This window comes from Syngnathus scovelli, chromosome 3 (assembly GCF_024217435.2).
Source record: "Syngnathus scovelli strain Florida chromosome 3, RoL_Ssco_1.2, whole genome shotgun sequence".
In the NCBI taxonomy this organism is placed as follows: domain Eukaryota; kingdom Metazoa; phylum Chordata; class Actinopteri; order Syngnathiformes; family Syngnathidae; genus Syngnathus; species Syngnathus scovelli.
This window is the reverse complement of record NC_090849.1, coordinates 294,626-317,711: the sequence shown is the minus strand read 5'-3', so window position 1 is coordinate 317,711 and position 23,086 is coordinate 294,626. Positions and strand designations below refer to the sequence as shown.

The 23,086-nt window shown below is 43.7% G+C and overlaps 1 long non-coding RNA gene across 1 annotated transcript; it reads right to left on the bottom strand.

The window, feature by feature from the left end:
- Positions 1-14,946: 14,946 nt before the first annotated feature.
- On the bottom strand, positions 14,947-21,129 carry LOC125994445 (uncharacterized). The gene is made up of 4 exons (XR_011086643.1): positions 20,307-21,129; positions 20,127-20,204; positions 19,781-20,052; positions 14,947-19,692 (listed from the first exon to the last, which is right to left on the bottom strand). It is a non-coding gene; the product is annotated as an uncharacterized lncRNA (long non-coding RNA).
- Between the last annotated feature and the right edge of the window lie 1,957 nt (positions 21,130-23,086).

Sequence of the window (23,086 nt, the reverse complement as noted above, 5' to 3'; positions counted from 1 at the left end):
AGCAAAAAGTCCTCTTGGCAGCTAGAGAGTGCCGCGTTGACCACTGCGCATGAAGAAATAACCACCTGCAACGTTTGGTTTAGGTTTAGGGTGCAATTTTAATTTTATTACTTTAATCGCATTTTCTCGACGAGCTGAGCACGTTTTCTGAAATGTGCTCCTCCCGTCACTCTGGTAGGGTGTGCATAGTAAAAAGTGCTTTTGGCAGCTAGAGTGCCGCGTTGACCACTGCGCATGAAGAAATGACCATCTGCAACAATTGGTTTAGGTTTTGGGTTAATTTTTAATTTTATTGCTTAAATAGCATTTTCTCGACGAGCTGAGCACGTTTTCTGAAATGTGCTCCTCCCGTCACTCTGGTTGGGTGCGCATAGTAAAAAGTGCTCTTGGCAGCTAGAGAGTGCCGCGTTGACCACTGCGCATGAAGAAATGCCCATCTGCAACGTTTGGTTCAGGTTTTAAGTGCATTTTTTATTTTATTGCTTAACTCGCATTTTCTCGACGAGCTGAGCACGTTTTCTGAAATGTGCTCCTCCCGTCACTCTGGTTGGGTGCGCATAGTAAAAAGTGCTCTTGGCAGCTAGAGAGTGCCGCGTTGACTGCTGCGCACGAAGAAATAACCAACTGCAACGTTTGGTTTAGGTTTTAGGTGCATTTTTAATTGTATTGCTTAAATCGCATTTTCTCGACGAGCTGAGCACGTTTTCTGAAATGTGCTCCTCCCGTCACTCTGGTTGGGTGTGCATAGTAAAAAGTGCTCTTGGCAGCTAGAGAATGCCGCGTTGACCACTGCGCATGAAGAAATAACCACCTGCAGCGTTTGGTTTAGGTTTTGGGTGCATTTTTAATTTTATTGCTTAAATCGCATTTTCTCGACGAGCTGAGCACGTTTTCTGAAATGTGCTCCTCCCGTCACTCTGGTTGGGTGCGCATTGTAAAAAGTGCTCTTGGCAGCTAGAGAGTGCCGCGTTGACCACTGCGCATGAAGAAATAACCACCTGCAGCGTTTGGTTTAGGTTTTGGGTGCATTTTTAATTTAATTGCTTAAATCGCATTTTCTCGACGAGCTGAGCACGTTTTCTGAAATGTGCTCCTCCTGTCACTCTGGTTGGGTGCGCATAGTAAAAAGTGCTCTTGGCAGCTAGAGAGTGCTGCGTTGACCACTGCGCATGAAGAAATAACCACCTGCAACGTTTGGTTTAGGTTTTGGGTGCATTTTTAATTTTATTGCTTAAATCGCATTTTCTCGTCGAGCTGAGCACGTTTTCTGAATTGCGCTCCTCCCGTCACTCTGGTTGGGTGCGCATAGTAAAAAGTGTTCTTGGCAGCTAGAGAGTGCCGCGTTGAGTGCTGCGCACGAAGAAATAACCACCTGCAACGTTTGGTTTAGGTTTTAGGTGCATTTTTAATTTTATTGCTTAAATCGCATTTTCTCGACGAGCTGAGCACGTTTTCTGAAATGTGCTCCTCCCGTCACTCTGGTTGGGTGCGCATAGAAAAAAGTGCTCTGGGCAGCTAGAGAGTGCCGCGTTGACCACTGCGCATGAAGAAATAACCACCTGCAACGTTTGGTTTAGGTTTTGGGTGCATTTTTAATTTTATTGCTTAAATCGCATTTTCTGGACGAGCTGAGCACGTTTTCTGAAATGTGCTCCTCCCGTCACTCTGGTTGGGTGTGCATAGTAAAAAGTGCTCTTGGCAGCTAGAGAGTGCCGCGTTGACCACTGCGCATGAAAAAATGACCATCTGCAACGTTTGGTTTAGGTTTTAGGTGCATTTTTAATTTTATTGCTTAAATAGCATTTTCTGGACGAGCTGAGCACGTTTTCTGAAATGTGCTCCTCCCGTCACTCTGGTTGGGTGCGCATAGTAAAAAGTGCTCTTGGCAGCTATAGAGTGCCGCGTTGACCACTGCGCATGAAGAAATAACCACCTGCAACGTTTGGTTTAGGTTTTGGGCGCATTTTTAATTTTATTGCTTAAATCGCATTTTCTCGTCGAGCTGAGCACGTTTTCTGAAATGCGCTCCTCCCGTCACTCTGGTTGGGTGCGCATAGTAAAAAGTGCTCTTGGCAGCTAGAGAGTGCCGCGTTGACCACTGCGCATGAAGAAATAACCACCTGCAACGTTTGGTTTAGGTTTTGGGTGCATTTTTAATTTTATTGCTAAAATCGCATTTTTTCGACAAGCTGAGCACGTTTTCTGAAATATGCTCCTCCCGTCACTTTGGTTTGGTGCGCATAGCAAAAAGTCCTCTTGGCAGCTAGAGAGTGCCGCGTTGACCACTGCGCATGAAGAAATAACCACCTGCAACGTTTGGTTTAGGTTTAGGGTGCAATTTTAATTTTATTACTTTAATCGCATTTTCTCGACGAGCTGAGCACGTTTTCTGAAATGTGCTCCTCCCGTCACTCTGGTAGGGTGTGCATAGTAAAAAGTGCTTTTGGCAGCTAGAGTGCCGCGTTGACCACTGCGCATGAAGAAATGACCATCTGCAACAATTGGTTTAGGTTTTGGGTTAATTTTTAATTTTATTGCTTAAATAGCATTTTCTCGACGAGCTGAGCACGTTTTCTGAAATGTGCTCCTCCCGTCACTCTGGTTGGGTGCGCATAGTAAAAAGTGCTCTTGGCAGCTAGAGAGTGCCGCGTTGACCACTGCGCATGAAGAAATGCCCATCTGCAACGTTTGGTTCAGGTTTTAAGTGCATTTTTTATTTTATTGCTTAACTCGCATTTTCTCGACGAGCTGAGCACGTTTTCTGAAATGTGCTCCTCCCGTCACTCTGGTTGGGTGCGCATAGTAAAAAGTGCTCTTGGCAGCTAGAGAGTGCCGCGTTGACTGCTGCGCACGAAGAAATAACCAACTGCAACGTTTGGTTTAGGTTTTAGGTGCATTTTTAATTGTATTGCTTAAATCGCATTTTCTCGACGAGCTGAGCACGTTTTCTGAAATGTGCTCCTCCCGTCACTCTGGTTGGGTGTGCATAGTAAAAAGTGCTCTTGGCAGCTAGAGTGCTGCGTTGACCACTGCGCATGAAGAAATGACCATCTGCAACGTTTGGTTTAGGTTTTGGGTGCAGTTTTAATTTTATTGCTTAAATCGCATTTTCTCGACGAGCTGAGCACGTTTTCTGGAATGTGCTCCTCCCGTCACTCTGGTTGGGTGTGCATAGTAAAAAGTGCTCTTGGCAGCTAGAGAGTGCCGCGTTGACCACTGCGCATGGAGAAATGACCATCTGCAGCGTTTGGTTTAGGTTTTAGGTGCATTTTTAATTTTATTGCTTAAATCGCATTTTCTCGACGAGCTGAGCACGTTTTCTGAAATGTGCTCCTCCCGTCACTCTGGTTGGGTGCGCATAGTAAAAAGTGCTCTTGGCAGCTAGAGAGTGCTGCGTTGCCCACTGCGCATAAAGAAATAACCACCTGCAACGTTTGGTTTAGGTTTTAGGTGCATTTTTATTTTTATTGCTTAAATGGCATTTTCTCGACGAGCTGAGCACGTTTTCTGAAATATGCTCCTCCCGTCACTCTGGTTGGGTGCGCATAGTAAAAAGTGCTCTTGGCAGCTAGAGAGTGCCGCGTTGACCACTGCGCATGAAGAAATAACCACCTGCAACGTTTGGTTTAGGTTTTAGGTGAATTTTTAATTTTATTGCTTAAATGGCATTTTCTCGACGAGCTGAGCACGTTTTCTGAAATGTGCTCCTCCCGTCACTCTGGTTGGGTGCGCATAATAAAAAGTGCTCTTGGCAGCTAGAGAGTGCCGCGTTGACCACTGCGCATGAAGAAATAACCACCTGCAACGTTTGGTTTAGGTTTTGGGTGCATTTTTAATTTTATTGCTTAAATCGCATTTTCTCGACGAGCTGAGCACGTTTTCTGAAATGTGCTCCTCCCGTCACTTTGGTTGGGTGCGCATAGTAAAAAGTGCTCTTGGCAGCTAGAGAGTGCCGCGTTGACTGCTGCGCATGAAGAAATAACCACCTGCAACTTTTGGTTTAGGTTTTAGGTGCATTTTTAATTTTATTGCTTAAATCGCATTTTCTCGACGAGCTGAGCACGTTTTCTGAAATGTGCTCCTCCCGTCACTCTGGTTGGGTGCGCATAGTAAAAAGTGCTCTTGGCAGCTAGAGAGTGCCGCGTTGACCACTGCGCATGAAGAAATAACCACCTGCAACGTTTGGTTTAGGTTTTGGGTGCATTTTTAAATTTATTGCTTAAATCGCATTGTCTGGACGAGCTGAGCACGTTTTCTGAAATGTGCTCCTCCCGTCACTCTGGTTGGGTGTGCATAGTAAAAAGTGCTCTTGGCAGCTAGAGAGTGCCGCGTTGACCACTGCGCACTAAGAAATGACCATCTGCAGCGTTTGGTTTAGGTTTTAGGTGCATTTTTAATTTTATTTCTTAAATCGCATTTTCTGGACGAGCTGAGCACGTTTTCTGAAATGTGCTCCTCCCGTCACTCTGGTTGGGTGCGCATAGTAAAAAGTGCTCTTGGCAGCTAGAGAGTGCCGCGTTGACCACTGCGCATGAAGAAATGACCATCTGCAACGTTTGGTTTAGGTTTTGGGTGCAGTTTTAATTTTATTGCTTACATCGCATTTTCTCGACGAGCTGAGCACGTTTTCTGAAATGTGATCCTTCCGTCACTCTGGTTGGGTGTGCATAGTAAAAAGTGCTCTTGGCAGCTAGAGAGTGCCGCGTTGACCACTGCGCATGAAGAAATGACCATCTGCAACGTTTGGTTTAGGTTTTAGGTGCATTTTTAATTTTATTGCTTAAATAGCATTTTCTGGACGAGCTGAGCACGTTTTCTGAAATATGCTCCTCCCGTCACTCTGGTTGGGTGCGCATAGTAAAAAGTGCTCTTGGCAGCTAGAGAGTGCCGCGTTTACCACTGCGCATGAAGAAATAACCACCTGCAACGTTTGGTTTAGGTTTTGGGTGCATTTTTAATTTTATTGCTTAAATCGCATTTTCTCGACGAGCTGAGCACGTTTTCTGAAATGTGCTCCTCCCGTCACTCTGGTTGGGTGCGCATAGTAAAAAGTGCTATTGGCAGCTAGAGAGTGCCGCGTTGACCACTGCGCATGAAGAAATAACCACCTGCAACGTTTGGTTTAGGTTTTAGGTGTATTTTTAATTTTATTGCGTAAATCAAATTTTCTCGACGAGCTGAGCACGTTTTCTGAAATGTGCTCCTCAGAGAGAAGAATAAGGCGGCAGGCTTTGATGTCTATTCATATGCAAATGAGTTAGGAAGTCATAAAATTTTATGACCTATTGATGTTAAGATTTATGGCTTTTTTTTTATTGGGGGTCATAAATCACCCTTGGGGGCATCAAGATGGCGCCAGTCATGACGGCGCCATCTTTGACTGTCGCCATTTTGGTTTGCTGGCGCCATTTTTAAGATGTGGATATGTATGGGCATGTATTTTTATGAATCAAGACAGGTGCAGCACCTGAGCTAGCTTTGCTAACAGCCCTCTGAGCTACCTTTGCTTCCGGCCCGCACGTGTGAGCTTGAAGAGAGCCTTTCTGTTGAGAAGAGGAAGAGGAGGAGGGGGTTAGAGAGGCGTCATTAGAGGTGGCAAAGTCATTAGAGGTGGCAAAGTTGGCTTCAAGAGAGTCGCATATAATTTGAGAAACAATAGCTCAGCCAAAGTTATCTGAAAGCGGGAGACGCATGTAATTTGGTAAACATTGCTTTAGAGGATCAAGGGGGTTTTGGAGGATCAAGGGGGGTTTTGTTGAGAAAATCACACGGCTACAAGTCACAAGTTATCTCTAATGTAATTTGACAAACAATAGTGGAGCCGGCATTACTGGGTCCAGGTGGAACCGTTTAACTTTGGAGGGAGACAGACGAAGGCCTCTGTTTTTTTTATGAAGGCTGTATAAGTTTAAAACATATCCTGATTTAAAAAATGAAAAAAAAAAAACACGTGATACACAGAGGTGTGGTTTGAGAGAGGGGCTGGACTTGTTGTTCGTATATTTACGCGAGAGTATCGGGCTGATAGTTCATAGAAAAAGAGCTAAAGCTGTGATGTTAAACTGCAAACCTGAAGCTCAAATCATGATAGCAGAAACGCCGGTCAGTATTCATCTTTGCCGCAGAGGCCCTGATGGTTTGCTAGATGCCCCTAGGAAGAAACAGATGTATCTGAGACGTATGCAACAAAGGCCTACAGAAAAACTTGAGCGGAGCTGGCATCTAACACCAGAGACTCAATGGGGATTTAAATTTTTTTACGAGACTGGTGAGTTGTCTTTCTTTATGAGAAACCAAGAGAGCTCTGGATCAAGCAACAGCAACTATGTGCAGGCCCACGCATTTGGTACTCTGAACTCAAATGATTGGGGTGTTTTAAATCAACTCCTGCCAGAGGTTTTGACTGAATTTCACAATGAGTACGGGTCAGAAGGTGAGCTGAATGCAACTTGGATTTCAAAAATCACAGCCGGCGGGAGATGTTTTTTCCGGCTGAAAGTTTCTCCTCAAACTGTTGATGGGTCAGAAGATGGGGAGGTAATGGATTTTTTGTTTTTAAAACTTGAAGCATTCAGCAGTGAATGTGGGCTTTTCCAGACAATTTTGAATATACCGTTGACAGAATGGTATGGAACGATGCAAGCATATGGGGAGAGTATTACGAGGCTTTTTCTATCAAGCCGTGTCTGGACAAACGTCGTCGGAGTGAAACGTAAACTGGCTTTAGATTAACCCTTACTAAAAAAATAAGTTTAAACCCTGGCCCTCTTCAACACACAAGACTCTGTTCCTCCTCCTACCCCCCTCTTTTTCTCACCTGCTGTCACAGGAAGGTGGAGTTATAGTCATTAGCATAACTATCTAAATTGTATAAGAGCGGGCTTGCAATCGGCTCTTTCACACACGCACACGCACAAGAGCAAGAAGATGGCCCAAAAAATGCTTGCCAGAAGACTTTTACCACGTTCTACACCTACGGGGATCACGTTCTGGTCAACCCCTGACAACTCGGATGCAGAGTCAGATGCTGCTGACGATGGGAACACAGCTTTCCTAGCGTCGCCAAGACCGACGCCAGTGGGGCCTGAGACATGGGCTGAAAGATTTGAGATTCTTCCGCTGCCGCCATCCGATCCGAACGAATGCGCCTCCCCGATTCGACTCGACGATCTGCAAACCGATTCTCTCTATGGAGCTTTGTCATCAACTTTCGACGTGTTTGAAACCCCTGAAACCTCGGGGGAGCAGCAGCAGCAGCGGCAGCAGGAGGAGCAGCATGAACCATGGTCCACGTCACGAGCCATTGAATTGTTTGATGGCGCCTGCGCACGCTATCCTGAAAATGGTATGGATTTGCCAAGCTTGTCTGCTACCGACATTAGAGTCTTACTCAGAGAGGCAGAATCGCACCTGCCCGCTGATTTTGAGGAGGTTGACGACACGATGGCCCTTGAGTTTGGGGCCGTTCCTCCGAGGGCCCCGGCGCCTGCGAGAATCAACACACAGATGGACACGGAGGCTGACGACACGATCGTTGGCACTCCGATGGTCCTTGAGTTTGGGGTCGTTCCTCCGATGACCTCGACACCTGCGAGAATCAACACACAGATGGACACGGAGGCTGACGACACGATCGTTGACACTCCGATGACCTCGGCACCTTTGAGAATCAACACACAACAAGACGCAGGGTATAATATGACAATAGAGCCTCTTAAATGGTTGGTGATTGAAGACTACACACGCCTGAAGCTGATGCTGGTTCATCTTTTGTATGATGCCTTAATGAAACATGCTAAATCTAACTGTGACGGATGTGCTCTTGATGATCTTAGCCAAATGCATCATACGTGCCTATATGTTGAGGATCGAAACTTTTATTTCTATGCGAATTATGAAGCAGTGACGGGTGAATTGTGCAATGCTGACTTGCTACACACGTTGTCGACAATGTTTTTCTATTTTAAAAGCTCTGCAACGCTTATAAACATCCGCAATTCTGTTTCTGCCATTCTACATGACCTAGCTCATGAAGGCAAGATCTTCACACGGCTCCGTGCGATAAAACAAGAAGCTGGTGGTACTCTTCTGAATCGCAACGAAGTCACTCTATTATTTAGAACGTTTGGAAAAACACAATGGGAGGTTTTGTAAAAAAAATGTGGAATCAATTGATGACTTTCCTAACAGTACTTTTAAATTTAACAGGGGGGCAGCTAAAGAAGTTTAAAACTCTAATAGGGTCCAAAGTAACACCATCTATGTTATCTTCATTCATGCGTTATGTCAAACCTTAGGATTTATAGAAAAACTTTTTTTTACCATGTTTTACATTTGTTTGTGTTTATTAGTAATGTTTTTTAAGAACTAGTTTGATTTTTTCTGTAATAAACTATTGTGACCGTTTCTCTATGTTTATTCAATGGTGAGAGATGTCTTCAGCTAAGAATCCTGATAGTTTTTGGGGGGAGAGGGGAAAAAAAAAAAAAAAAGCCAAATCGAGAGTCACGCCCACATAGAGGTAAGAAAAAAAATAAATAAATAAAGCCAAATCGAGAGCGAAGGCCGCCCAAAGCAACAGTGCGTTCGAACCTCTCATCTCGTGCGTTTACTAACCTCGACTTAATCCCCCGCTAAAAATTTGAAATAATGCCCTCTAAAAAGGGCCTCGTGATGGACGCGCTGGAAGACCTGTCCAAGGAAAACTTCAAAAAGTTTGTTAATGCTCTGGTGAGCCGCCGCGGTAACATAAAGCTGGCAGAAAACAAGCTGCAAGATAAGAACTTTATGGACGTAACCGAGATGCTGGTGGCCACTTTCACCGAGGATAAAGCTCCAGCCGTGGTCTTTGAATTGCTCATCTCTATTAAGTGCGTCGACGAGGCCGAAAAGCTCTGTAAACTCATGCGTTATGTCAAACCTTAGGATTTATAGAAAAACTTTTTTTACCATGTTTTACACTTGTTTGTGTTTATTAGTAATGTTTTTTTTTTTAAGAAGTAGCTTGATTTTTTCTGTAATAAACTATTGTGACCGTAAAAGTGACTGTTTCTCTGTGTTTATTCAAAATCGCGAGATATCAGACCTGTTTGCTTTATTAACAGCGTCACAATCTGATATCCATCAGAATTTACCTAACAATGGGTGGCGACAGGTGTCTTCAGAGACTCTACTATTGCGCTAAAAATCCAGCGAGTTTTGGCGGCGAGAAACGGCTGCACAGGGAGGCGATTAATAGCTGTAAAAACACTAACATAAGAAAAGTAAAAGCTTTTTTATCCGATCAGGATGCGTACACTTTACACAAACCAGCCAGAATAACTTTTCCTAGAAATAAAGTTTTTGTTCGAGGTCCTATGAGACAATTCCAAGCAGATTTGTGCGATATGCAATCACTAGCACGCTACAACGATGGATATAAATATTTACTAACCGCAATCGATATATTCTCGAAACGTGCATATGTACGTGTTTTGAAAGCGAAAACTGGTACACAGGTCACCAAAGCATTTGAAGATATCCTGACAGTTAGCGGTTCACCATTACGCCTTCAAACAGATAAAGGGGTGGAGTTTTTTAACAAACATTTCCAGAAATTAATGAGAAAGCACAATATTACACATTTTTCCACCGCCTCGGACACCAAAGCCCAAACGATTGAAAGGTTCAACAAAACGTTAAAAACGCGGATGTGGAGGTATTTCACTGCTAAGAACACACAACGATACGTCGATGTAATTCAGGATTTTATTGTCAGTTATAACAACAGTTTTCACAGCAGTATAAAAATGACACCTAACGCTGTAAACGAAGAGAATAAGAATATCGTTTTCACTAACCTCTACTCAAGAAATCCTTTTCAACGGGGATGCAAGTTCCGGTTCGCACCGGGTGACACTGTGCGAATTTCCAAAATAAAAGGGAATTTTGAAAAAGGTTATTTACAAAGTTACACGGATGAAATTTTCAGAATAAGACAGCGTCTCCACCGCGTTCCTCCCGTCTATAAAATATCGGACTTGGATGGTATGCCCGTGCAAGGCAGCTTCTACAAAGAGGAATTACAAAAAGTAAAAATTAAAAAAAATAAAATTTTTCGCATACAGAAAATTCTTAAATCACGTACTGTGGCAGGTAAACGCGAGTCCCTCGTCCACTGGGTGGGCTGGCCAGCCAAATTCGACAGTTGGGTACCCACAAAGAGTATTAAAACCATCTGACGGTCTCTAAAGCGGCCATTCTGTGGAAATTACAAGATGGGTGACCATCAGAGAGAATTCTACATCACATTAGCGTCAAATGCCAGTGTTCATCTTTTTAGCTCAAACACGCTCACAGAATTCAAAACCGAACTAGCTCAACATATCGATTTAAAAGGCTCGTGGGAGGTCGGTTTATGCGAGATTTCCTACATCAACACAATACCCACCATTCCTGAGAAAAAACGGAACTTTTACCTAAAACAACCTAAAAATCCGCCCCCTAGAGGTGATACGTTCCAAGACGACTCATCAGAAATTCGACATTTGCTCAAAACAAGGGGAGGTGTTTATCAAAATTATGACTCGTTAGCTTTGGACATTCAAACTCTATTAACTAAAGCGAGTAACAAAAAGATTGACGTCCGATTTGATCAGCACAAACAGAGGTTCATGTTTTCGGGCGAAGAAGGATTGAGAGTTATGTTCAAGAGCCCCCTGGCGTACATTATCGGAATGGCGCCAGAGAATTGGTTGTCACTCAAACCGGAAGGCGTCAACGCACAACATCCTGCCGATATACGCGCCGGATCATATTTCATGTTCATCTACACCGACATTATACATCATCAGACAGTTGGTGACGCGTACGCCCCCATGTTACGAACTCTGCCTCTGGAAGGCGGATACGGTGAAGTTGTAAACAAAACTTTTAATCCGGTTTACTATTTAGATGTGTGCAGGAGCCATATTGAAACCATTTCGGTTTACCTACGAACAGACCAGAACAACCCGATAGATTTCGAATACGGGAAGGTTATTCTCACTCTGCATTTTAGATCTAAATAATAATAAATTTAAAAAAAAAAAAAAAAAAAAAAAAATGACGTCATCGTCAATGCATCCCGACTTGTATCGTTTTGTTGATTATTATGAAACACAAGTGGGGGGCTCTTTTCAAGCCGGTTTTTCGGGAAGCCCTGTGCAGTACGGACGAGGGATTGGGTCTATTTTTGCAAAATTATTTCGTTTTGTGATGCCTATGTTTAAAAGCGGGTTTAACTTGGCGAAGCCGCATCTTCAAGCAGCCGCTAAAAACATAGCAACGGATGTAGCGGGGCGCGTCATTCAAAGAATCCACCAGAAACAGGGCCCCGAGCAAGAAGGTTCCGGGCTTGCTGTATTGTCACGTGGGACGATCCATCCTGGGGGGCGGAGAAAAAGAAGCGTTAAAAGGAAAAGACGCTCCACCCGTCTCAGACCAGTTGTCAGAAAAAAGCGGAGAAGAAGCAAGACAGATATTTTCTCTTAAAAAATGGCCCTTCTACATTTTAAAAGTCAAGAGGCGATTTTATCCAGTCTTGATCTGTTTAGTGCGCCCCTGACGCAACTCTCCATAGAAGATAGCTCATATGTCGAATTCCAACCGTTAACAGCAATCGTGGACCAAGGCCCAATAGAATTTTATATACCCGGGGACGGCTCAAAATATTTAGATTTATCCGACACTTTACTACATCTCCGTGCAAAGGTGACGCGTAGGGATGGGACAAATATTCCACCGCAAGAACAAGTCGGCATCGTGAATTTTCCTATAAACACAATTTTTAGTCAATTAGATATTTCGTTGGGTGGACGGTTAATCTCACAATCTAGCGCCACGCACGCCTACAGATCCATCATCGAGCTGCTGTTAAACTTTTCAAACGATTCTTTGGAGACACAATTCACAGCAGGAATGTTCGCAAAAGACTCTAGGGGGCGCATGGACTCCATTTCTTTCGAAGAGGGCGTGGCTAACGCTGGTTTTGTGCGGCGCGCACAACAGATTGCAGGCTCACGTGAATTTCATCTTATGGGACCGCTTCATGGAGATATTTTCTTTTCCGAACGCCATCTACTGAATAATGTGGATCTGCGTCTAAAGTTAACTAGAGCTTCTGATGATTTCTGTCTCATGAGCGCTCCAGACAGTGATTCGTGTCTCAAAATACTAGGAGCATCCCTGTTTGTGAAAAAAGTATCAATCTCACCGGCTGTAGCTATAGGTCACGCCGCCGCATTACAAAAAGGTAATGCCCTCTATCCCGTCAGTCGCGTAAACATGAAAACCTTCAGTATCCCGCAAAACTCGAGAATCTGTCAGCAGGATAATCTCTTCCTCGGACACATCCCCAAGCAAATTGTATTAGCTCTCGTAAACCACAACAGTTTTATGGGACGGAGAGATTTAAACCCGTTTAATTTTTTGCATTATAACATAGAGTATTTAGCTCTCAGCCACGAAGGTCGACAAATACCTGCCAAACCTTTTCAGCCCAATTTCGAAGCTGGACTATGTACACGTGAATTTCATAATTTATACACAGCAACGGGGCGTTTTCTAAAAGATTTACCTCTCTGTATAAACCAACAGGATTTTACTCAGGGCTATTCACTTTTTGTTTTCAATTTAAGTCAGGTGGATGACTCAGGCGCGTTAACGCCGATCAATAACGGGGTGCTGAGACTCGATTTGCGCTTCAGAACCCCATTACCGCATACAGCAACCCTCATTGTATACGCGGTTTATGATTCGCTTATAGAGATTAATGCTAAGAGGGAAGTATTGATGGACTATTATTAACGCTATGAACGGCCGTGAATTGGACATGATTATGACCCGGATGCAGAGAACCTTATTTGGAGGCGTTTTCGCATCGGATGAGCTAGGTGACGTCAGAGACACGCCTCCGAAACATTACATAGTCAATACGCATCCAAGACATTTACCCGGAGAGCACTGGCTCGCTTTGACTTTAGAATCGGACGGCTCGGCCACATTCTTTGATCCTTTTGGGCTACCACCGAATGGGTCGTACTACCCGGCCAGTATATACAGATTTTTGAAGAAGCATTCTAAACGGATCGACTATCAGAACGGGCAGTTGCAGCACGAGCTCACAGACACCTGCGGTCAACACTGTGTGTATTATTTAACCCAACGCGGATGGGGGCACACTTATCGTGAAGTGCTGACTCATTACAATTCCGACCCTCTCCATAACGACGCGATGGTTAGAGAGTTTGTCAAAAAATGTCGAAGACCAGACCGGATGTGCGGCGGGCAAACATCATGTTCGTTGCATAAATTTAAAAAATGTCATTGTCTGAAACCATGTTAATGTTTTATAAAATCTCTTTTATTCAATAAACATTGTTAAAGAGAGTTACAGAGTCATGCGTTGTTTTTTCCACTAACAACAATAGTGTCATCTAATAACTAACCCATTTTACTACCGGTGATGTCCTCTTTCTTTTTTTTTTATTCATCATGTTTACATCTTCTACATAAGAAACATCCCCATCTTCACCTGTAGCGTATTTTAAACGTTTAAAATCTGCGCGAGCCAAGGGGTTGGAGATGCTTGTTTCCGGCAAGTTTAACCGTGCTAGCGTTCGGAGAAATTCACTCCATCCTACCGGCTTCTCGTTGATTTTTTTCCCACTCGTACACAAATGTCTCAACAGATCGCTCATATGGGAGCCTTTGATAGTTTTTCCTCTAAAAACAAATTCACTTAACGGCGTCCAGCTTACATCTTCTGCCGATAGTCTTTTCAGCACATAGTTGGCATTGCGTCGGAAACGTGGACCTATGGCGTCCAGAATATCATCAGTTGCGCTCTCATCAGCGGCCTTTATTTCACCCCTCTCATTGTCTTCGTGGCGAATCGTAATAGGAATTTGCTCGGAGTCTTTTTGTTTGACCAACCCCAAGTAACGCTGCATTAAGGTCTGATAAATTTTGATCTTTTCATATTGATTTAAATTTTTATTATCCAAAACCTGTTTCATCTCTTCATCCAAAGAATGCTCTGCTGTATCACGGATGGTCGGCGCTGGTCGATTCAGCCTCTCGAGCTGATAAGGCGAAATCAGGAACATTTTCTGAGCCGTTTTCAAACTCATTTTATGCTTTGTTCATAAAGCCACTAATGACACTCCCGAGAACAGGTGCGAAAGCGGCCAGTAACGGTAAAATAAAACCACCTTTCTGAACTAACACAGCTCTTTTCTTCTTCAAAGTATTTTTCTTATCAGCCAAAAAGCGGATATTTTTCTTTTGCTTTTTAAGTCTCTTGTAAAGTTTTGATTTTAAGGGTACATGTCCTTTAAGAAGATTTAGAGCAATCTCACATAATGCTTTCACCAAACTACTGGGGCCTCTGAGTAGCAAATGCTTACGTTTGGCCGGCTTGGATGTAAACAGAGATTTGAGTAACGGTGCGTTTGTTTTTAAAAGCTTCGTCATCGCTTTATTGTTTGGGTATATAAACGACAGGCCACTGGTTATGTAGTACACCTGTACGTAGTCTATATTGTTCTGGGCATGAAGGTGTCAAATCTACCAGTAAATACCCATGCGGCTCTCTTGTAGCATCTTCAAAGCATTCCAGGAAAAACTTCCGGTTGCTGGGAGAAATTTGATTCGCCAGGACACTCACCTGCAGTTTATCGAGGGGGTTTTTGAACAAAATCAAATAATTACTGTTCAAACTAATAGTCCGGCTAAATTTCCCCTGATGGAATACATTCTGCGTTAGCATTATAACGCTTAAATTTTTATGATGTCTATATTGGGTGAATATTCGAACCACTTCAGGGTTATCCGAAGCTTGGAAGATGACGTCATCCAGAATCAACAGATGGTGCTGCTGTGGCGGGAACAGCTTCTCGTCGTCAAAAGATTCAGGCAGCCCCTTGATAAAAACAATGTCTTTATTCAGGTTTTTGAGCTCATCGTACATTGGCTGGTACGAAGTATAAACCCAGACAATATTATCAGGTTTTTTTCTCAGAACATGTTCAGGATTTTGCAATACATTTTTTACAAAGAAAGTCTTGCCACAACCCGAAGGCCCTGCTACTAGCGATGAAAAAGGGAGTTCTAATCTGGGGTCGAATTCAATCTGATTAAAAGCCATTTCCACACACAGACACACGTATGGATAGATAGAAATATCAGTAGCCAAACGGTTCAGTGGTGCCTCGCTCTAGCAGCCTTCTTTTATCATACACCACACGAAGCCGCTTGGAAAATGACACGTTTCTGAGATGAAACCCTCTCTTATCGCGAACGATATTATGCTGGGGCGCGTAAAGCACATCTGAGGTCGCACCTGCTGTATCGATGTAGCCTTGAACCAAACTGAGCATGCTGTCGAGATTGATGCTCTGACCGCTTTCGTGACTTTGTGTGATACCCTTTACCTTCATGACCGTCTGAGACGACCCTCGTGTTTTATAAGCGTATGTTTTGGGGCCGGCTGAGACAAATTCTAAAATGCTGTCGTTCGAAAGCTCATCTGTCAAATCACCCAGATAATCACCTAGCGCGAGAACACTTTCACCTGGCTTCACAGTGTACACGAGGCTGTCTGTATCTGTGTAAAGGACACGCTTCTGTAAAATTTCTAAATAGCTGTACATTTTTAGGCGTGCATAGGCTGTTGTGAAACACGCTGCAGCCACGTTTGATGTTTTTGAGGCGGGGATCTCGTTGTTTATGTTGATACAATACTGCACAATTGAGAGCTTCTCATTGATAAAATGGAAGAATTTCACATTGTACAGACCTGAAAACAAAAGTTCAAAAAAATCCTCTGATTTTGTCACAATTTTTGTGTTTGTCATGTTGTCACGTTGCGCGAGTTTTCCCCACAGATTGTTAAGACAGAGTTTTGACACTTGCCTTTTGCCAGGGTTTACAGCAATTTTGGAAGGATCGAGTTGGATACCCTGATGAATGGCATACCCTTCTATGTATCTTTCTCTGTCAGCCTGGTTGACCACGTGAGGCGGGTAACCTGAAGATTCTTGTTTACCTTTTAGAAATGTTCGCATGTAATCACGGAAAATTGTGTCGCTCGTTCTTGTGTAATGCCACACTTCTGTAATTTCCGCAACCGTGTACCCGAGATCGAGTGCCTTAACAAATTCAGGGGTTGTCCAAACACCTGTTAACGATCTTTGCTCATCACTATGTGTACAAGCCGTCTGCTGGTTGTTACACTCGGCACATGTGCGGCACAGTGTGAAGACGAGTTTACCTTTAGCTGTTTTGAACGGTAGAACGGGAAAATATAAACCACGGGGTGGGTTGACTGTGGCGCTGATGAAACCAAAATACGACCTAGGGTCTTTAAAATCATCGTGGATAATCGTTGGATGATCGATTGGGTATGTGGCTGTACTGTTGATGAAAGGATATAATGATGTCACATCAACATACAACACACGCTCGTCTGGCTCTGCCGTGTATTTTAAAACGAATGCGTTTGTTCGGCCCCCAAAAAGAGCCTGCCTCGGTTTGAGCGGTGTAGGAAATTTGTTTTTTTTAAGGAATTCCTTCACCTCTATGTCCATCTTTTTCATTTGCAACCATTCATGCTCCCACATAATTACAAGGTACACATCCTGTCTAAGCTGTAGATCCTGAATTTTCTTTTGTGTTTTATCAAACCTCTCCTGAAAAGGGCGTTTGGTTGTCGGGCATATTTTAGAGAGGTCGAAGCATTCTGCGCAGCCGTGGTGATAACAACCAAAATACTCAAACACTATTTTTACGCCCCCGATTTCACAATAACCATCTACAAAGTAGTTGTCTATCCTAACTTCACCACCGTTCAACGCATGTCTAATTTGGATATTTTGGCTGTGCATGATCCATTGCATGTACTGAATAGAATCGTGCGAGAAAGCTTTGTACTGACGCATATAGTTGTCTGATGGTGTAATGGCTAGTGTTTGAGGAGTCAGAAAATTAGCTCGAAAAACTTTCATGCACGCCGACGCAATTGTTACCGCATTGAATGGATCTGTTCCGGTGGCCTCAAAAAACTCACTCCTGAATTTTTCACACCCTTGCATTAACAGATCAACATCATTCTTGCAGTAGGCTATTGCCTGTTTAGCAAAATCAAACACATTGCTAGCTTCTTTGGCATACCACTCGTCAAACTTTGATCGTTGGGAGGGTGACATTCGCTCGGTGCCGTAGTACGTGGGGTCAGGGTGAGACCCTACGTAGTTTAGATGCTCTAAAGAGCTGAATTTGTGTGGGAAGTAACCTTTTGATTTGTCTTCAAACCCCAGGGCCTTAGGCATTGCGCTTAGAGGCATCGTCAAGAATGAGAGAGAGTCTATGAATCGAGATTTTGTGTCTAAATCGACAAATGATAGAACTTTACTCCCTTGCATCAGAATGTCGAGTTTGAGACCTAATTCAAGCATTCTCCTTATCAGTATGTATGAATCAAAACCTCTCGCATTATGTGCAACAAACGTAGTTTGTTTAAACCGTGGCCTTCGGAAAAATCTGAGAAATTCATCAACACAATCTGTGCCATACCAATGCTTCGCCAGTCCATTATTTGATTCGCAACAGATGAGAAAAGGTTTGTGTAAACCGTCTGAATCTACATAAGTTTCGAAATCGTAGTAGACTACATTTTTGCACGGTGGTTGTGGTTTGATGGGCTGAATGTAGCACATGTGAGGGTTCAACAATGCGTCATCTTGATTTATGATCTCATCACACACTGTGCATTTTTTAACGGGGCAACGATGTTTAGCACCGGTACCATCAGCTCTCACATAATATTGAAGACCGCACTCCAAGCATTTTTTGTATGAAGTGCAGTTGCTGACACGATTCATTGATCGAGACTCTTTATGTTTGGTAAAGCATTCCTCATTACGACAAGATTTGTTACAGTCGGGGCAGATGACATGTTTAAACCGTCGCTGTTTACAGCATGGATCAAGACAAACGCCACAGTGTCCTTCACAATGGTGCTGTTGCCAATTCTCATGCCCTTTGTAACAATGCCTGCAAAAAAATGCGTGGCCGACAAAGGCCTCAATCGCTTTCACGCCGTAAAAATGGCCCTCAAGATTTAAGACAAATAAAGTGTCGTTATCTGTTTTGGGGTAACGCGTGTCGAAAAAGGTCATGGGGCGGCAGTCCTCTTTTCGATACATTACAGTTATTTTCCGTTTGAGGACTTTCTCAAATTTATGGACATCGCCCAGACTCACAGGTGTTTGACAATCCAATCCTACACTCTCATGTAAGAGCCGTGCGTGTCTTGTGGCCTGTTTTGTCGTGAGTGTGTCATTTAGCAGATAGGTTAGTGAGAGAGCGAAACACAATTTATTGTCTGTATTACGTGGTATGTGTAGGTGTCGTTTTTTCAACCTCAAAATCTCTCTGTTGGTAGTGTTCAACAGCCTTCGACGCATTCCACCACCACCACGCAATGGTGTGACTATTTGTACAATGAGCTCTAAGCCCTCATCAGCCAGAAGCTCTGTGTTTGATTGGGCTAAACGTTCAAGCAGGTTTGATACATTATCTCTGATAGAGTTTATATCACTAGTTTGCTGGTAGATGTGAGCTCTATCGTTACCAGCCGCGAGCTCTATCTGAATTACATCACCTGTTTGTGCCCTGCTAGCTACCTCTTGCACGACATCATCTATTTTATCTTCAATCTGGAGGTAGAAGGTTGCAAAATCATTAATGTTCTGTTGCGATGGTATATTTAACCGTCGCCTTACCTCTACATTATTGAAATGTGGCCTATTGATTACAATAGAACCGCCGTGTTGGTCAGCTAATACAGAACCGTTGTTAGATTGCTGGGGCGTGTGTTGAAATGCTGGTGTGTTGTTGTCAATAACGTCTATTTCGTGATCAATTATAACAGAGCAGTTGTTAGGCTGAAATATCGGCTGAACATCGTCAACAGCAAACGATGATGAATCGACAGTGTTAGCGGTCAACGGGTCAACCAGAGGCTGTGTATTTAGATTTTGGATCATGTTTAGCAACTGCACAGGAATGTCAGGACTGATACGCCCGTTGTTGCCATTAGCTTGGTTGTTTAATTCCGCTATCATGTTTAGCAATTGTGACGGGATTTGTGTCGGACTCTGTCGACCTTCATTCATACTTTGATTGTTCAATTCATCTATGACAGCCTGTAAATGAGTGAGAATAGCAGGACTGTCTGGTCTCTCCCCCTCTGACAAAGCCGTGCTCACATTGTTGAGCAAATCTGTTATTTGACTCGTACACACATTGTTAGCGTTTGATAAATCTAGCTCTGGTGTGTCACTTCTTTGGCTTGGCCCGCTAAATGACGGTAAATCTATTTCATCAATGTTTGCTAAGAAATCTGACTCCGTTGACGTAAGGTTTGGATGATCCATTATATTTTCTTTTACAAAACACAACAGAAACAACACAAACCTATTTTGATTCGGCTAAATCTGTAAGAGCACGTATAATCTTAAAACACTCTTGTAACCGTCTTTTGTAGACACAGTTACCACGACACTTTAGAGACCCCCTGCTGGTTGAGTGGTGCGTGTTGTAGAAGGGGTGCCCTCTCCTCCTCCCCCGCCTCTTCCTGTCTCTCGTGTCACGACGCTCACCTGGAAGTGGCTATAAAAAAAAACAAAAAAAACGGTTAACCCTTTATATTATCAAAAATAGCAAGTCGAATGATAACATAGAAGGAAATGCTTCTAACTTTGTTTGTCGACTCTTGATGATGCTTCAAGCCCTCGTAAGTAGACAGAGCTTCAACTAGTTCTGAGTCCGTCGCTGATTCCGGCTGAACGGTGCGGGTTGAGATTGGATTGGTTTCAACAGTAGCACGTGACTCTGATGCCGCCGGTCGCGCTGGCGCTGACGTTTCGACTGCTCCAATATGGCGGTCGGACGTTTCGACTGCTCCAATATGGCGGTCGGAGGCAGTTTGTGTCGGCCGATTGTTTTTTCTAGTGGCAGCGGCCAGGAGATCTGACGCATACAAAAAATAAAATCAGCAACTAATACCCTCTATATGAACTATCTTAGATGCGCGATTGACTCACCGTAGTCTGATTGTGTTAGGTAAACGTCGCTAAAATCGTCGTCAAAAGATGCGTGGACATCGGCAAAAACGATGTTGTCTGTAAACAATACATCTTGTTTTATAAAATAACCTATTATTATTATTTATCATTATTATTATCTGTTATTATTATTGTGAGAAATGTAGTAAAATGACTTACCTTTAACCATTCTCGAAAACAGCTTTTTGACGCGCTTCGACCCCCGTTGGTCCGAGCGATGGGTTGTCTTGTCTTGTCTTCTCCAAAATGATGCTCGTCCACACCAAACTTTAAATTCGGCGGGGATAAGACCACGCCTATGAGCTCACGTGTCGCACGAAATCGGATAACTTTGGCCGCTTGTTGATGACGCATCAAAGAGGTCTTTCTCATATCGTCGGACCCAGTATTGTTTGTCAAATTATGCACCAACACCTTGCGACTTGTAGCCGTGTGATTTTCTCAACAAAACCCCCCTTGATCCTCCAAAACCCCCTTGATCCTCTAAAGCAATGTTTACCAAATTACATGCGTCTCACGCTTTCAGATAACTTTGGCTGAGCTATTGTTTCTCAAATTATATGCGACTCTCTTGAAGCCAACTTTGCCACCTCTAATGACTTTGCCACCTCTAATGACGCCTCTCTAACCCCCTCCTCCTCTTCCTCTTCTCAACAGAAAGGCTCTCTTCAAGCTCACACGTACGGGCCGGAAGCAAAGGTAGCTCAGAGGGCTGTTAGCAAAGCTAGCTCAGGTGCTGCACCTGTCTTGATTCATAAAAATACATGCCCATACATATCCACATCTTAAAAATGGCGCCAGCAAACCAAAATGGCGACAGTCAAAGATGGCGCCGTCATGACTGGCGCCATCTTGATGCCCCCAAGGGTGATTTATGACCCCCAATAAAAAAAAAAGCCATAAATCTTAACATCAATAGGTCATAAAATTTTATGACTTCCTAACTCATTTGCATATGAATAGACATCAAAGCCTGCCGCCTTATTCTTCTCTCTCTCCTCCCGTCACTCTGGTTGGGTGTGCATAGTAAAAAGTGCTCTTGGCAGCTAGAGAGTGCCGCGTTGACCACTGCGCATGAAGAAATGACCATCTGCAACGTTCGGTTTAGGTTTTAGGTGCATTTTTAATTTTATTGCTTAAATCGCATTTTCTCGACGAGCTGAGCACGTTTTCTGAAATGTGCTCCTCCCGTCACTCTGGTTGGGTGCGCATAGTAAAAAGTGCTCTTAGCAGCTAGAGAGTGCCGCGTTGACCACTGCGCATGAAGAAATAACCACCTGCAACGTTTGGTTTAGGTTTTAGGTGCATTTTTAATTTTATTGCTTAAATCGCATTTTCTCGACGAGCTGAGCACGCTTTCTGAAATGTGCTCCTCCCGTCACTCTGGTTGGTTGCGCATAGTAAAAAGTGCTCTTGGCAGCTAGAGAGTGCCGCGTTGACCACTGCGCATGAAGAAATAACCACCTGCAACGTTTGGTTTAGGTTTTAGGTGCATTTTTAATTTTATTGCTTAAATGGCATTTTCTCGACGAGCTGAGCACGTTTTCTGAAATGTGCTCCTCCCGTCACTCTGGTTGGGTGCGCATAGTAAAAAGTGCTCTTGGCAGCTAGAGAGTGCCGCGTTGACCACTGCGCATGAAGAAATGACCATCTGCAACGTTTGGTTTAGGTTTTAGGTGCATTTTTTATTTTATTGCTTAAATAGCATTTTCTGGACGAGCTGAGCACGTTTTCTGAAATGTGCTCCTCCCGTCACTCTGGTTGGGTGCGCATAGTAAAAAGTGCTCTTGGCAGCTAGAGAGTGCCGCGTTGACCACTGCGCATGAAGAAATGACCACCTGCAACGTTTGGTTTAGGTTTTGGGTGCATTTTTAATTTTATTGCTTAAATCGCATTTTCTCGTCGAGCTGAGCACGTTTTCTGAAATGCGCTCCTCCCGTCACTCTTGTTGGGTGCGCATAGTAAAAAGTGCTCTTGGCAGCTAGAGAGTGCCGCGTTGACCACTGCGCATGAAGAAATAACCACCTGCAACGTTTGGTTTAGGTTTTAGGTGCATTTTTAATTGTATTACTTAAATCGCATTTTCTCGACGAGCTGAGCACGTTTTCTGAAATGTGCTCCTCCCGTCACTCTGGTTGGGTGCGCATAGTAAAAAGTGCTCTTGACAGCTAGAGAGTGCCGCGTTGACTGCTGCGCATGAAGAAATAACCACCTGCAACGTTCGGTTTAGGTTTTGGTTGCATTTTTAATTTTATTGCTTAAATCGCATTTTCTCGACGAGCTGAGCACGTTTTCTGAAATGTGCTCCTCCCGTCACTCTGGTTGGGTGTGCATAGTAAAAAGTGCTCTTGGCAGCTAGAGAGTGCCGCGTTGACCACTGCGCATGAAGAAATGACCATCTGCAGCGTTTGGTTTAGGTTTTAGGTGCATTTTTAATTTTATTGCTTAAATCGCATTTTCTCGACGAGCTGAGCACGTTTTCTGAAATGTGCTCCTCTTGTCACTCTGGTTAGGTGCGCATAGTAAAAAGTGCTCTTGGCAGCTAGAGAGTGCCGCATTGACCACTGCGCATGAAGAAATAACCACTTGCAACGTTTGGTTTAGGTTTTAGTTGCATTTTTAATTTTATTGCTTAAATCGCATTTTCTCGACGAGCTGAGCACGTTTTCTGAAATGTGCTCCTCCCGTCACTCTGGTTGGGTGCGCATAGTAAAAAGTGCTCTTGGCAGCTAGAGAGTGCCGCGTTGACCACTGCGCATGAAGAAATAACCACCTGCAACGTTTGGTTTAGGTTTTGGGTGCATTTTTAATTTTATAGCTTAAATCGCATTTTCTCGACGAGCTGAGCACGTTTTCTGAAATGTGCTCCTCACGTCACTCTGGTTGGGTGCGCATAGTAAAAACTGCTCTTGGCAGCTAGAGAGTGCCGCGTTGACCCC